This window comes from Physeter macrocephalus, chromosome 20 (genome assembly GCF_002837175.3).
Source record: "Physeter macrocephalus isolate SW-GA chromosome 20, ASM283717v5, whole genome shotgun sequence".
NCBI classification, from domain to species: Eukaryota; Metazoa; Chordata; class Mammalia; order Artiodactyla; family Physeteridae; genus Physeter; species Physeter macrocephalus.
In genome coordinates this window covers 63,160,942-63,175,287 of record NC_041233.1, presented here as the reverse complement: position 1 = coordinate 63,175,287, position 14,346 = coordinate 63,160,942, and the positions used below count along the sequence as shown (strand labels likewise).

Sequence of the window (14,346 nt, the reverse complement as noted above, 5' to 3'; positions counted from 1 at the left end):
TTTGGCCCACTTCCTAGAGAAATGGAAATAAAAACAAAAATAAACAAATGGGACCTAATGAAACTTAAAAGCTTTGGCACAGCAAAGGAAACCATAAAAAAGATGAAAAGACAACCCTCAGAATGGGAGAAAATATTTGCAAACGAAGCAACTGACAAAGGATTAATCTCCAAAATATACAAGCAGCTCATGCAGCTGAATATCAAAAAACAAACAACCCAATCCATAAATGGGCAGAAGACCTAAATAGACATTTCTCCAAAGATGTACAGATTGCTATCAAACACACGAAAGGATGCTCAACATCACTATTCATTAGAGAAATGCAAATCTAAACTACAGTGAGGTATCACCTCACACCAGTCAGAATGTCCATCATTAAAAAATCTACAAACAATAAATGCTGGAGAGTGTGTGGAGAAAAGGGAACCTTCTTGCAGTGTTGGTGGGAATGCAAATTGATACAGCCACTACAGAGAACAGTATGGAAGTTCCTTAAAATCTAAAAATAGAACTTCATATGACTCAGCAATCCCCCTACTGGGCATATACCCTGAGAAAACCATAACTCAAAAAGAGTCATGTACTACAATGTTCATTGCAGCATTATTTACAATAGCCAGGACATGGAAGCAACCTAGTATCCATCGACAGATGAATGGATAAAGATGTAGCACATATATACAATGGAATATTACTCTGCCATAAAGGGAAACGAAATTGAGTTATTTGTAGTGAGGTGGATGGACCTAGAGTCTGTCATACAGAGTGAACTAAGTCAGAAAGAGAAAAAGAAATACAGTATGCTAACACATATATATGGAATCTAAAAAAAAAAAAGGTTCTGAAGAACGTAGGGGCAGGACAGGAATAAAGACACAGACGTAGAGAATGGACTTGAGGATACGGGGTTGTGGGGGGAAGGGTAAGCTAGGATGAAGTGAGAGAATGGCATTGACATATATACACTATCAAATGTAAAATAGGTAGCTAGTGGGAAATAGCCGCATAGCTCAGGGAGATCAGCTCTGTGCTTTGTGACCACCTAGAGTGTGGGGGGATGGGTAGGGTGGGAGGGAGACGAAAGAGGGAGGGGATATGGTGATATATGTATATGTATAGCTGATTCACTTTGTTACACAGCAGAAACTAACACAACATTGTAAATCAATTTTACTTCAATAAAGATGTTAAAAAAAATTAATGCACAGAAATGTCTTGCATTCCTATATACTAACAATGACAGATTGGAAAGAGAAATTTAGGAAACGATTCCATTCACCATTGCAACAAAAAGAATAAAATACCTAGGAGTAAATGTATCTAAGGAGGTAAAAGACCTGTATTCAGAAAACTATAAGACACTGATGACTATCCATCGACAGATGAATGGATAAAGATGTAGCACATATATACAATGGAATATTACTCCGCCATAAAGGGAAACGAAATTGAGTTATTTGTAGTGAGGTGGATGGACCTTAAGACACTGATGAAAAAATCAAAGATGACACAAACAGGTGGAGAGATATACCATGTTCGTGTATTGGAAGAATCAATATTGTGAAAATGTCTACACTACCCAAAGCAATCTACAGATTCAATGCAATCCCTATCAAATTACCCATGGCATGTTTTACAGAACTAGAACAAAAAATATTAAAATCTGTTTGGAGACCCAAAAGACCCCGAATATCCAAAGCAATCTTGAGGGAAAAAACACAGCTGGAGGAATCAGACTCCCTGACTTCAGACTATACTACAAAGCTACAGTAATCAAGACAATATGGTACTGGCACAAAAACAGAAATATAGATAAATGGAATAGGTTAGAAAGCCCAGAGATAAACCCACACTCCTATGGTCAACTAATCTGTGACAAAGGAGGCAAGGATATATAACAGAGAAAAGACAGTCTCTTCAATAAGTGGTGCTCGGAATACTGGGCAGCTCCATGTAAAAGAATGAAATTAGAACACTCCCTAACATCATACACAAAAAGAAATTCAAAATGGATTAAATACCTAAATATAAGAGCAGACACTATAAAACTCTTAGAGGAAAACATAGGAAGAACACTCTGACATAAATCACAGCAAGATCTTTTTTGACCCACCTCCTGCAGTAAAGCAAATAAAAACAAAAATAAACAAATGAGACCTAAGGAAACTTAAAAGCTTCTGTACAACAAAGGAAACTATAAACAAGACGAGAACCTTCAATGGAAGAAAATATTTGCAAATGAATCAATGGACAAAGGATTAATCTGCAACATATATAAAAAGGTCATGCAGCTCAATATTGAAAAAACAAACAACCCAATCATAAAATGGGCAGAAGACCAAAATAGACACTTCTGCAAAGAACACATACAGATGGCCAAGAGGCACATGAAAAACTGCTCAACATCACTAATTATTAGAGAAATGCAAATCAAAACTACAGTGAGGTATCACCTCACAGTGGTTAGAATGGGCATCATCAGCAAATCTACAAACAACAAATGCTGGAGAGAGTGTGGAGAAAACGGAACCCTCTTGCACTGTTGGTGGGAATGTAAATTGATACAGCCACTATGGAGAACAGTATGAGGTTCCTTAAAAAACTAAAAATGCAATTACCATATGACCCAGGAATACCACTACTCAGCTTATACCCAGAGAAAACCATAATTCAAAAAGGCACATGCACCCCAACGTTCACTGCAGCACTATTTACAATAGCCAGGTCTTGGAAGCTACATAAATGCCTATTGACAAACAAATGCATAAAGAAGATGTGGTACACATATACAATGGACTATTACTCAGCCATAAAAAGGAACGAAATTGGGTTGTTTGTAGAGACATGGTTGGACCTAGAGACTGTAATGCAAAGTGAAGTCAGAAAGAGAAAAACAAATATCGTATATTAATGCATATATGTGGAATCCAGACAAATGGTACAAATAACCTGTTTGTAAGGCAAAAATAGAGATACAGATGTAGAGAACAAACGTATGGACACCAAGAGGGGAAAGTGGGGTGGAAGGTAATGGTGGGATGAATTGGGAGCTTGGGATTGACATATATACACTAATATGTATAAAATAGATAACTAATAAGAACCTGAGGTATAAAAAAATAAATTAATTAAATTTAAAAAACCCATCCAATCTGGATTGATATAAACTTTCTAGTTATAACAGAAATGAGTCTTGAGGATGTAATGTACAGCATTGTGACTATAGTCAGTAATGCTGTATTGCATATTTGAATGTTGCTAGGAGAATAGACCTTAAAAGTTCTCATCAAAAGATAAAAAAAATTCTGTAACTATGTCTGGTGATAGATGTTAAGTGGACTTATTGTGGTGGTCATTTTGCAATATATACAAATATTGGATCATTATATTGTACATCTGAAACTAATATAATGTTGTATGTAAACTATACCTCAATTTAAAAAAAGAAAAGGTCGTTAAATCCAGTGGAGGAATGACCATGGCACATTATATAACAGTCTTTCTGTAGTAAAGCACTCAGGTCCTCTTGTCACAAAGGAAACAGAATTAAAATGATGTAGATCCATCTCTAGAAATGCTTCCTAAGAATTCTTTTTTTCCAAAAAAATGCTTACTGACCACCATTTGTATGTGTTCCACTGTGCTTGCCACTTTTCTTATATTATCTCATGAAATTTTCACAACTGTGATGCAATAACTTTGGGGGACTCAGGTCACTCCCTCCATAAGAGAAATCTTTTTAGACATCACAGTATTTTGGCTTATTTATTGATTTAATTATAGAATCATCTCACCTTTTCTAAGATGCAAAATAAACATAGGGTCAGCATAGAATTTTAAAAAGAGACTTAGGTTTAGAGTGGAAGGTTGTGGGGATTGGAAAGGAAAATTTAAGAGGTGGATCTAAAGATGTCAAAGAGAACTGAGGAAACACACTTAAGTGCGTTTCAGTCAGGACAACATGAATGTTCTCCTTGGGCATTTCTTGGCTGTATCATTCTCTAATGCTACAACATACTTTAAAATGTGTATGTCTGATGTCAATTTGATGAGAAGTCCATTGCCAAATTATAAAACTTCCTTTTTTAAAGAACCTTTCATTTTCATGGAGGAAGGCTTAGAAGGCTATTTAACAGTATGTAGATGCATATATCAGAGTAAGAGCAAATATCAACACTCAAAATCATATGCATGGCATCCAACTAAGAGGGAGAGTGAATACCAATACTTGAAAAGCAAACAAGAGGAAATTGATCATTGATAGATAGAGATTTTTTTAATTTAAAGCAAAAAAAGTAAGTTCATAAGTCTAAGGTAGAGGAACCTCAGTTTAAGAACAATTCACTTTGTCGAAAACCCAGAAGGGATCATTGACCTCTGTCTGATTATGAACTTGAAGTCCAATCAGCAGAACAATAAGAAAAAAAAAATCTAAGATTTTGACATGTTTAGCCTTCTTCAGAGCTATGTGACTCCTCTGTGCCTAGCATGGTGCTAGGCAATTCACATAAAAGTATCATTTAATCCTCACAACAATCTTATGGGATTAATATTGTTATCCTTATTTTGTAGCCAAGTCTGCTGATGCTTGAACTCATGCTCTTAATGCCACACTACACTGTTCACTAGGAATGTTTATCAAGGTTACCATGCCCTGGACATTTCAGATGACCTTGGGAGCAAACTAGATATAACAACCCACATAGGATAATAAATATAAGAAAGGGTTTTGAAACCTGGTCCACACACAAAATAAATTTAGAATTCTTAAGTGAATAAAGTTACTCTTTAAAAAAGTGAATGATTTGTCTAGAGAAAATGCTGTGCAAAAAATACAAGTAGTCATTATGTAGACATTGAGCTGTCAGTGAATTGATATTGTTCTGGAAATCTGGAAAATGGTTGGTGGAACATTGCTGTAGAGAGGTGAATTTTGCCTCAGAACAAAGAAATGATCATTTCAAAAGCCATACAATATAATGAGTAGCTTTGCAAAAGAGTAAACTCCCCATCATTGGCAATGTTTGAGAAAACTCAAGAAGACACGTGTTAAAATTGCCTCAAAAAGAACAACGATCAATTTCTCTGTTCATTGATTTATCCACTTCTCACTCAACTCATCAGATGAGGTTTCTATACAATGTTGAACCTCTTTAGCAGTGTACACAGGGTCAGACAATAGTTTGAGGCTGTGTCAATTATCATTGAATTAATTGATCGATATCAGTTTTCTTTTTGTAACTACCTCTATATATTTTTATTTAGCTCATCTTTAAATAAATGTCTCAAATAAAGTAGTTAAAGCAGTGGTGTCCATGAGTGATGCAGCCATGCCTTCTTCCTCATTGTGTACACCTTAGCACTGTAACAGTGTAGAAGCATATTTTTCATCACCCCTCACTAGCATTTTATTTTTGTGGAATTTTATTGGAAGTTTCTGGCATGAAAATTACACAAGTGACTAATTAAATACAAAATACCAATTTCACCTACCGGAAGGTGAGTATAGAACCAGTTTGCCACAATTTAACACTCTCTACTGGATTCACCCAGCTGCTCTAAAGAAACCTAATACTAACGTGCACGACTGCTTCTGCTTCCCATCACTTCCATTCCCATCTCTCTCCAAGTTAACACTGGTTTCTGAATTCGCAGTCATGATTTACGCGGTCACCAACTATCCAGTTTCAATAACCAGAATTCTAAAATGTGCCCTGAAATTCAGCTTCTCTTTTGCTCCCTCCCCCTCTAACAGTACTAGCAAATCACATTAAGTTCTATTGACTGTACCACAAAGTATCTCCTGAATTTTGGTGCACCTATTTTGGGCACTGTCACTCTCTAAATCAGGCCCCTGTTCTTTTACTCTCACAACAGTCTTCCTTCTGGTGTCCTCACTTCTACCCACTTCCTCCTCTAGTCCGTCTAAGTTCAGAAGATATCATTTCCAGACCTATCTTCCTAAAAGTAACAACCGTTCAAGCCTGTAGTTTTAGTCCAAACACTGCACCTGGCATACAAGGCCAAATGTCATCTTTCCCCCACCCCCACTGAAGCCTACCTTCCTTCCCACGTGTGCTACGTTCCTACCCAAAGGCACCAGCTGGGAAGCTGCCCAGCATATCCATCCATAAATTGTTGCTCAAATGTAACACAAAGGAGAAATCTATACTGACTAGATCTCCTTTCAGGGAAAATATGGCATTGATTGGAAGTAACATTTTGGTAGGCTGCTTGGGGTCTGGATTTAGTCTTCTAAAAGTCAAGAATGAATTACAAAGGAGGGTGTGACTGATTTACTGAAGCACTTTTGTTCTTCTGAGAGGGGATTTTGGTGTGGAGGTGAACTGCTCAGGAAAATAAGAGACCCAAGCATTCCTCCAGGGGTCCTTTTTCTTGATCAAACTCCAGTTAGTGACAACCCATTACTTTCTAAATAAGCAAGTAAATATAAAGAGATATATAAATGAATAAATGTATAAAATAAGAACTCAAGCAAATAGTGCCAGCTTAAAGGAGCTCCTATTTATGAGCCGCCCATGCATCCACCTGCCTTGCTCTGGCCCTATTCCTGTGTGCTATGAAAGTGCTATGCCTTTGCACAAGCTGTTTCCTGAATCATAAATGACCATCAACTCTCTTGATCCTCCCATCCCACTGTTAAGAATAGCCTTCTCTTATATGGATAAATAATATTGCATTATATAAATATACCTCATTTTCTTTATCCATTCACCTGTCAATAGACACTTAGGTTATTCAATCTTATTGTGGTAAATATTTCACAATATATATGTGTATCAAAGGATCACATTTTACACTTTAAACCTACACAATGTTATGTCAATTATATTGCAATAAAGCTGGAAAAAAGTGAAAAAAAAAAAAAGAATAGCCTTCTCATCCTCAATGACTGGACTGAAAGAATATCAGCTTTTCCTGATGGGTGCAGGCATCTATTTGTTCCTTCCTCTGTATCCTCACTGCATTTGTTCACACTGCTCTACTTTTTACTATCATCTTAAATGTGATATATATTTTCACAAGTCTATTTTCAATAATAGTCTTCGAGTTACTCCCAGGCAGGAATAATGTCTTATTTATTTTCATTTCCCCAGTGCTAGTTCAGTATCTTGTATTGGCTAAGTGTTCAATTAATTTGTGTTGGATTAATTAAATTATTTTCTGCAATGCGTTACCTCTTAAATCGCATACTGTGCTTTCTAGTCTTGATTGAGTCACTTACCTTCCCAGTAACTTCAAAAAATAGGAATGAGACTCCATACATATAAAAAGAAAGGCTGAAAATGGGCAACATCGGCAGAGACAGAGGGAAAAAAAAAAGGCTTCGAGACAGGTCTTTGAAGATTCTTCAATTACACAGTTCTCTCTTGATATAGCATATAAAGGGGACAGTCACCACTAGGTCCCAAATGATATAGTTCCAAATTACAAATGAAGCTTTATTTGCCACTACACTACTAATCAAGCAAATGAAAACAAAATTAGATAAAAGAGTCAAAAAAGCCAAAGCCCGTTTCACTTGTCTATTGCCTAGTATTAGTGAATATTTACTCACTTTATTTGCCCAATATGTGTTATCCTGTTAAATATCTTTGATTTTCACAGTCTGCCAACCCCCTTACCTCACCGCTTCTATTTGAGTTGGACTGACCCCTAAAAATAACCATGTAATTCAGGCCATTCTTCTTCTTTTTTTTTAACATCTTTATTGGAGTATAATTGCTTTACAATGGTGTGTTAGTTCCTGCTTTATAACAATAACAAAGAGAATCAGCTATACGTACACATATATCCTCATAACTCCTCCTCCTTGTGTCTCCCTCCCACCCTCCTTATCGCGCCCCTCCAAGTGGTCACAAAGCACAGAGCTAATCTCCCTGTACTATGCGGCTGCTTCCCACTAGCTATCTATTTTACATTTGGTAGTGCATATTTGTCCATCCCACTCTCTCACTTCGTCCCAGCTTACCCTTCCCCCTCCCCGTGTCCTCAAGTCCATTCTATACACCTGCCTCTTTATTCCTGTCCTGCCCATAGGTTCTTCAGAAACATTTTTTTAAATTCCCTATATATTTGTTAGCATACGGTATTTGTTTTTCTCCTTCTGACTTACTTCACTCTGTATGACAGACTCTAGGTCCACCCACCTCACTACAAATAACTCAGTTGTGTTTCCTTTTATGGCTGAGTAATACTCCATTGTATATATGTACATCTTCCTTATCCATTCATCTGTCAATGGACACTTAGGTTACTTCCATGTCCTGGCTATTGTAAATAGAGCTTCAGTGAACATTGTGGTACATGACTCTTTTTTTTTTTTTTTTTTTTTGTGGTACGTGGGTCTCTCACTGTTGTGGCCTCTCCTGTTGCGGAGCACAGGCTCCGGACGCGCAAGCTCAGCGTCCATGGCTCACAGGCCCAGCCACTCCGCGGCATGTGGGATCCTCCTGGACCGGGGCACAAACCTGTGTCCCCTGCATCGGCAGGAGGACTCTCAACCACTGCGCCACCAGGGAAGCCCTATCATATGGTTTTTAACCTTCAATTTGTTGATATGGTGTATAACATTTATTGATTTGCATATATTGCAGAATCCTTGCATTCCTGGGGTAAACCCCACTAGATCATGGTGTATGATCCTTTTAATGTGCTGTTGGACTCTGCTAGTATTTTGTTAAGGATTTTTGCATCTATGTTCATCCATGATATTGGGCTCTAGTTTTCTTTCTTTGTGACATCTTTGTCTGGTTTTGGTATCAGGGTGATGGTGGCCTCGAAGAATGAGTTTGGAAGTGTTCCTCCCTCTGTTATATTTTAGAAGAGTTTGAGAAGGATAGGTGTTAGCTCTTCTCTAAATGTTTGATAGAATTCACCTGTGAAGCTATCTGGTCCTTGGCTTTTGTTTGTTGGAAGATTTTTAATCACAGTTGTGAAGCTATCTGGTCCTTGGCTTTTGTTTGTTGGAAGATTTTTAATCACAGTCTCAATTTTAGTGCTTGTGATTGTTCTATTTATATTTTCTATTTCTTCCTGGTTCAGTCTCAAAACATTGTGCTTTTCTAAGAATTTGTCCATTTCTTCCAGGTTGTCTATTTTATTGGCATATAGTTGCTTGTAGTAATCTCTCATGATCCTTTGTACTTCTGCAGTGTCAATTGTTACTTTTCCCGTTTCATTTCTAATTCTATAGATTTGAGTCTTCTTTTTTTCTTGATGAGTCTGGCTAATGGTTTATCAATTTTGTTTATCTTCTCAAAGAACCAGCTTTTAGTTTCATTGATCTTTGCTATTGTTCCTTCATTTCTTTTTCATTTATTACTGATCTGATCTTTATGATTTCTTTCCCTTGCCTAACTTTGGGGTTTTTTTGTTCTTCTTTCTCTAATTGCTTTATGTGTAAGTATAGATAGTTTATTTGAGATGTTTTGTGTTTCTTGAGGTAGGATTGTATTTCTATCAACTTCCCTCTTAGAATTGCTTTTGCTGCATCCCATAGCTTTTGGTTCAACATGTTTTATTGTTATTTGCTTCTAGGTATTTTTTGATTTCCTCTTTGATTTCTTCAGTGATTTCTTGTTTATTTCATAGTGTAATGTTTAGCCTCCATGTGTTTGTATTTCTTACAAATTTTTTTCCTTTAATTGATATCTAGTCTTATAGCGTGCTCAGAAAAGATACTTGATAATATTTCAATTTTCTTAAATTTACTAAGGCTTGATATGATCTATCATGGAGAATGTTCCATGAGCACTTGAGAAGAAAGTGTATTCTGTTGTTTTTGGATGGAATATCCTATAAATATCAATTAAGTCCATCTTGTTTAATGTGTCATTTAAAGCTTGTTTTTCCTTATTTATTTTCATTTTGTATGATCTGCCCATTGGTGAAAGTGGGGTGTTACCTTTGATCACTATGTAGTTTCCTTCTTTGTCTCTTGTAATAGTCTTTATTTTAAAGTGTATTTCATCTGATATGAGAATTGCTACTCCAGCTTTCTTTTGATTTCCCTTTGCATGGAATATTTTTTCCCATCCTGTCACTTTCAGTATGTATGTGTCCCTAGGTCTGAAGTCAGTCTCCTGTAGACAGCATATATATGAGTCTTGTTTTTGTATCCATTCAGCCAGTCTATGCCTTTTGGTTGGAGCATTTAAACCATTTTCATTTAAGGTAATTATTGATATGTATGTTCCTATTACCATTTTCATAATTGTTTTGGGTTTGTTATTGTAGGTCTTTTTCTTCTCTTGTGTTTTCTGCCTAGACAGGATCCTTTACCATTTGTTGTAAAGCTGGTTGGGTGGTGCTGAATTCTCTTAGCTTTTTCTTGTCTGTAAAAGTTTTAATTTCTCCGTCGAATCTGAATGAGATCCTTGTTGGGTAGGTTTTTCCCTTTCATCACTTTAAATATCTCCTGACACTCCCTTCTGGTTGCAGAGTTTCTGCTGAGAGATCAGCTGTTAACCTTATGGGGATTCCCTTGTATGTTATTAGTTGTTTTTCCCTTGCTGCTTTTAATATTTTTTCTTTGTATTTAATTCTTGATAGTTTAATATGTGTGTTGCTGTGTTTCTCCTTGGATTTATCCTGTATGGGACTCTCTGCACTTCCTGGACTTGATTGATATTTCCTTTCCCATATTAGGGAAGTTTTCAACTATAATCTCTTCAAATATTTTCTCAGTCCCTTTTTTTTTTCTCTTCTTCTTCTGGGACCCCTATAATTCCAATGTTGGTGTGTTTAATGTTGTCCCAGAGGTCTCTAAAACTGTCCTCAATTCTTCTCATTCTTTTTCTTTATTCTGCTTTGCAGTTGTTCTTTACACTATTTTATCTTCTGGGTCACTTATCCATTCGTCTGCCTCAGTTATTCTGCTTTTGATTCCTTCTAGAGAATTTTTAATTTCATTTATTGTGTTGTTCCTCTTTTTTTTTTTTGCTCTTTAGTTCTTCTAGTTCCTTGTTAAATGTTTCTTGTATTTTCTCCATTCTATTTCCAAGATTTTGGATCATATTTTCTAACATTACTCTGAATTCTTTTTCAGGTAAACTGCCTATTTCCTCTTCATTTGTTTGGTCTGGTGTGTTTTTACCTTGCTCCTTCATCTGCTGTGTGTTTGTCTTCTCATTTTGCTTAAATTACTTTGTTTGGGGTCTCCTTTTCGCAGGCTGCAGGTTCGTAGTTCCTGTTATTTTTGGTGTCTGCCCCCAGGCGCTAAGGTTGGTTCAGTGGGTTATGTAGGCTTCCTGGTGGAGGGGACTGGTGAATGTGTTCTGGTGGATGCGGCTGGATCTTGTCTTTCTGGTGGTCAGGATCGCTTCTGGTGGTGTGTTTTGGGGTGTGTGTGACCTTATTATGATTTTTGGCAGCCTCTCTGCTAATGGTTGGGGTTGTGTTCCTATCCTGCTAGTTGTTTGGCATAGGGTGTTCAGCATTGTAGCTTGTGGGTCGTTGAGTGGAGCTGGGTCTTAGCGTTGAGATGGACATCTCTGGGAGAGCTTTTGCCATTTGACTTTTTGTAGAGCCAGGAGTTCTCTGGTGGACCAATGTCCTGAACTCGGCTCTCCTACCTCAGAGGCACAAGCCTGACACCTGGCTGGAGCACCAAGACCCTGTCAGCCACATGGCTCAGAAGAAAAGGAAGAAAAAAAAGAACAAACGAAAAAAATAATAAAGTTATTAAAATAAAAAATATATTATTAAAAATAAACATATTAAAAATCATTTAAAAAATAAAGAAAGATAGAAGAGAGCAACCAAACCAATAAACATATCCACCAATGATAACAAGTGCCAAAAACTATACTAAAAAAAAAAAAAAAAAAAAAAAACACCAACAACAGACAGACAGAACCATGGGACAAATGGTAAAAGCAAAGCTATACAGACAAAATCATAGGAAGAAGCATACACATACACACTCACAAAAAGGGAAAAAGGAAAAAAAAAATCTATATATATAAAAAAAATGAAGTGAGCAACGAAATCAATAAGCAAATCTACCAATGATAATAAACTCTAAATACTAAACTAAGGTAAACATAAAACCATAAACAAATTAGATGCAGCAAGCAAACCTGAAGTCTAGTTGCTCTCAAAGTCCACTGCCTCAATTTTGGGATGATTCGTTTTCTACTCAGGTTTTCCACAGCTGCAGGGTACACAATTAAGTTGATTGTGGATATTTAATCTGCTGCTCCTGAGGCTGCTGGGAGAGATTTCCGTTTCTCCTCTGTGTTCCCGCAGCTCCTGGGGTTCAGCTTTAGACTTGGCCCCACGTCTGCGTGTAGGTTGCCTGAGGGCATCTGTTCTTTGCTCAGACAGGACGGGGTTAAAGTAGCAGCTGATTTGGGGGCTCTGGCTCACCCAGGCCGGGAGGAGGGAGGGGTACGGAATGTGGGGCGAGCCTGCGGTGACAGAGGCCAGCATGACGTTGCAACTGCCTGAGGTGCACCATGTGTTCTCCTGGGGAAGTTGTCCCTGGATCACGGGACACTGGCAGTGGTGGGCTGCACAGGCTCCCAGGATGGGCGGTGTGGATAGTGACCTGTGCTTGCACACAGGCTTCTTGGTGGCTGCAGCAGCAGCCTTAGTGTTTTATGCCCATCTCTGGTGTCCATGCTGATAGGCGTGGCTCACGCCCATCTCTGGAGCTCGTTTAGGCGGTGCTCTGAATCCCCCCTCCTCGTGCACCAAGAAACAATGGTCTCTTGCCTCTTAGGCAGGTCCAGACTTTCTCCCAGACTCCTTCCCAGCTAGCTCTGGCACACTAACCACCTTCAGGCTGTGTTCACACAGCCAACCCCAGTCCTCTCCCTGGGATCTGACCTCAGAAGACGGAACCTCAGCTCTCAGCCCCCACTCACCCCGGCGGGTGAGCCGAGTCGCCTCTCAGGCTGGTGAGTGCTGGTCAGCACCGATCTTCTGTGCGGGAATCTCTCTGCTTCGCCCTCTGCACTCCTCTTGCTGCGCTCTCCTCCGTGCCTCCGAAGCTTCTCCCCTGCCACACAGCCCCCCCTCTGTCTCCACCAGTGAAGGGGCTTCCTAGTGTGTGGAAACTTTTCCTCCTCCACAGCTCCTTCCCTAGGTGCAGGTCCCATCCCTATTCTTTTGTCTGTTTGTTCTTTTTTCTTTTGCCCAACCCAGGTACATGGGGACTTTCTTGCCTTTTGGGAAGTCTGAGGTCTTCTGCCAGCGTCCAGTAGGTGTTCCGTAGGAGTTGTTCCACATGTAGATTTATTTCTGATGTATTTGTGAGGAGGAAGGTGATTTCCACATCTTACTCCTCCACCATCTTGAAGGTGTCCTAGCCATTCTTCTTGCCACATAAAGTGTTGTTGTGTAAATAGGTGACCTAAGCTGTATGATGAAAATCTTATACAATCCAGCCTAGCCACTGCAAAAGAGACACTCCCTTGTTGCTAGGATTGTCAAGTAGTTGGGATGTAGGCTTGTATTCCACCTACTTGACAACCTTTGGAACAAGGTGACCATTTCTCCTCTATGTGTAAAGAACTTGCTTGAGGATTAACTGAACCTTGAGGGAGTAAGGTGAGAGACAAAGACAAAAATATTCCAAGGGTATTATTTCCAGTTCCTGAAACATGAGTCACTTTTTCCTGTTAAAAGCAGTTGTACTTAGTTTTCTGTTACATGAAACCAAAAGATTCTTGACTGATGTACCCCACACGATCTTATATTGAGTCCTTTCTCTAGAGCTTTGCTCACTCTGCCCCATTTATACATGGAAGCTTCCTCCCTACCTTTTCCTCAAGTCTCTCTTCAAGGCCCACCTCCTTTGAGAAGCCTCTTCCCAACCCACCACACAGTGATGGCTTTGCCTCTTACCTCCCAGAGCAGCAGTCATCTCAGTTTCTTGGATGTACTTACTGTGAGGTTCAAGGTGAACGAGCCATTCTCTTGGAATCCAGATATCTGTGGGAGACCCCACCCTGCCTCCTCTCATCCTACCCCCCACTTCTCCACATCTTGCTCCTCCTAGATTTATATTAACTTGGGTGAAACCACCAAAGACACAACAATTAAAAGCCCTCACCCCTCTCATGATCTCTGTAAGTCAAGGGACTTAATTTACCCTGAGCCCCTCGATTTTCATTTCAGGGTATGCACATGGTGATTATGCTTACATCCTTTTTAGTCTTACTTTTTTTTTTTTTCGGCACGCGGGCCTCTCACTGCCGTGGCCTCTGCCGTTGCGGAGCACAGGCTCCAACCCGCGTCCCCTGCATCAGCAGGCGGACTCTCAACCACTGCGCCACCAGAGAAGCCCGTTATTTTTAAATTAATATTGCCTGG

General features: G+C 38.8%; 1 long non-coding RNA gene across 2 annotated transcripts in view; it reads right to left on the bottom strand.

The window, feature by feature from the left end:
- The window catches only part of LOC102992521 (uncharacterized), a 109,648-nt gene that overhangs the window by 41,931 nt on the left and 53,371 nt on the right, over nucleotides 1–14,346 (bottom strand). The window lies entirely within an intron of this gene.